We start from the raw sequence: 2,500 nt of genomic DNA, 5'->3' as shown, positions 1-2,500 counted from the left end.
GAACGTGTAATAATTGATTGTGTTGGACCTTTGCCTAGGACTAAAAGTGGAAGTCAGTATTTGCTTACTATTATGTGCGCTGCTACTCGTTTTCCCGAAGCTGTTCCGTTGCGTAACATATCAGCCAGCTCAGTGGTGAAAGCTTTAACAACGTTTTTTTCCACATTCGGTCTTCCTCTTGTTATACAATCTGACCAGGGCACTAACTTTCAGTCTAAGCTTTTCAAACAAGCCCTAAGAACGTTAGGGGTACGATGTCACGCCAGAAGCCTACATGCTTGCACTGTTCAATAAAATGTTATACATCTAGACATTGTGGTATTTCTTTATATACGTATCCCAGCCTGCCTATTGTTTCTCAATAAACAGTTATGTTCTCCTCATTGACATACTCCCGAGTCCGATTAAGTATGATTTGACAGGCAGCTAAACGAAATGCCTTCCCAACCAGCGAGACCTGGTTATAGAAATGACGTTGTTTTATTGATAAAAAAAAGGGTAAAACTGGAAAGAGAAAATAGAAAACTCACATTAATCCCAAACAATTTAACAAACTTCAGTTAACGTAATGTGGAGTCTGTTCATTGATCGATGCTGTCTGTTCAGTTCCCAGTGAGGCGCCCGTTCAGCGCTGGACACATAATGGCATAGCGCGCATGCGAATCATGTTATATTATTATATATTATATAGCTCGCATCTAATCGTATCGGATGAGAAATAGACATTAAATGGCATATATAGGCCGCTACACAACAGTAATCACCGCGACAAACAGCTATATTAGTTTTTTTTTATTTTTATATTTTAATATGATGACCGGAATATATCACGTTTGTCCGGTAAATCGAAATCTTCCCGGACACGATGTCCGGCGGCAATTTTTTCTAACGGAAACCCTGACACACACACACACACACACACACACACAGAGACAGACAGACAGACAAACAGAGACACACATCCCCCCCACACACTCACTCACTCTCTCTCTCTCTCTCACACACACACATCCCCCCCCACACACACACTCTCTCTCTCTCTCTCACACCCCCCCCCCCCCCCCCCCCCTCCACCCCCCACACACACACTCACCAGACCCCGCTGACGCAGCGTGTGCTCAGGGCGCGGGGCATGATCTCCGAGCCCTGCTGCATGAAGCCTCCCACGGGGAACCACAGGCTGTTGCCCAGCGTGTACTGGTTCTCCAGCAGCCCACGCCGCTCACGCAGACACGGGTGAGGGTCGTACCACTCGTATGGACTCAGTCTGAGAGGAGGGGGAGAGGAGGGGAGAGAGGGTGAGGGTCGTACCACTCGTATGGACTCAGTCTGAGAGAGGGGGGAGAGGAGGGGAGAGAGGGTGAGGGTTGTACCACTCGTATGGACTCAGTCTGAGAGGGGAGAGAGGGGGGAGAGAGGGTGAGGGTCGTACCACTCGTATGGACTCAGTCTGAGAGGAGGGGGAGAGGAGGGGAGAGAGGGTGAGGGTCGTACCACTCGTATGGACTCAGTCTGAGAGGAGGGGGAGAGGAGGGGAGAGAGGGTGAGGGTCGTACCACTCGTATGGACTCAGTCTGAGAGGAGGGGGAGAGGAGGGGAGAGAGGGTGAGGGTCGTACCACTCGTATGGGCTCAGTCTGAGGGGGGAGGGGGAGAGGGGGGAGAGAGGGTGAGGGTCGTACCACTCGTATGGACTCAGTCTGAGAGAGGGGGGAGAGAGGGGGGAGAGAGGGTGAGGGTCGTACCACTCGTATGGACTCAGTCTGGGGGGGGGAGAGAGGGGGAGAGAGGGGGGAGAGAGGGTGAGGGTCGTACCACTCGTATGGACTCAGTCTGGGGGGGGGAGAGAGGGGGAGAGAGGGGAGAGAGGGGGGGGAGGCAGGGTGAGGAAGGGTGAGGGTTGTAGCAGTGATAAGGGTTTAATCTGGTGGGGGGGAGGGAGAGGGGGGAGTAAGGGGGAGGAGGGGAAGAGAGGGAGAGATGAGGAGGGGAAGAGAGGGAGAGAGGGGAGGGAGGGAGAGAGGGGAGGGAGGGAGGGAGAGAGGGAAAGAGGGGAAGAGAGGGAGAGAGGAGAGGAGAGGAGAGGAGGAGAAGAGAGATGAGAGGGAGGGAGAGAGGGGAGGGGGGAGAGAGGGAGAGAGGGGAGGGAGGGGAAGGAGGGGAGGGAGGGAGGGAGGGAGGAGAGGAGAGGAGAGGAGGGGAGGGAGGGGAGGAGAGAAGAGGAGGGGAGGGAGGGAGGAGAGGGGTGGTGACATGCACCTCTGTGACTGCCCTCTAGAGGCAGTGTGGCAGCAGCAACACAACACATAACTCCCTGCAGACACACACACACCTACAGGTGTTAACATTCACATCAGCCGTCAGGACGGAGGGGAAAGAGACTTGATCTGGGTGATATTGACCGTGGCGTGACTGCCGCTGCCAGATGGGCTGCTTTAAAGCTTTTTTTACTTTCGAGTATTTCCAAAAACTGCTGATCTCCTGGGGATCTTCCACGCGCA

General features: G+C 53.5%; 1 pseudogene across 1 annotated transcript in view; it reads right to left on the bottom strand.

The window, feature by feature from the left end:
- The window catches only part of LOC308158391 (glutamate receptor ionotropic, kainate 5-like), a 41,188-nt pseudogene that overhangs the window by 13,637 nt on the left and 25,051 nt on the right, over window positions 1–2,500 (bottom strand). Inside the window, exon 9 of the transcript in view lies at window positions 1,094–1,267. The product of the transcript in view is annotated as a glutamate receptor ionotropic, kainate 5-like (transcript). The remainder of the gene's footprint in view (window positions 1–1,093; window positions 1,268–2,500) is intronic.

The sequence above is a fragment of the Nansenia antarctica genome (genome assembly GCF_963989245.1).
Source record: "Nansenia antarctica genome assembly, chromosome: 5".
Lineage (NCBI taxonomy): Eukaryota > Metazoa > Chordata > Actinopteri > Argentiniformes > Microstomatidae > Nansenia > Nansenia antarctica.
This window is presented reverse-complemented; position numbering and strand designations above follow the sequence as displayed.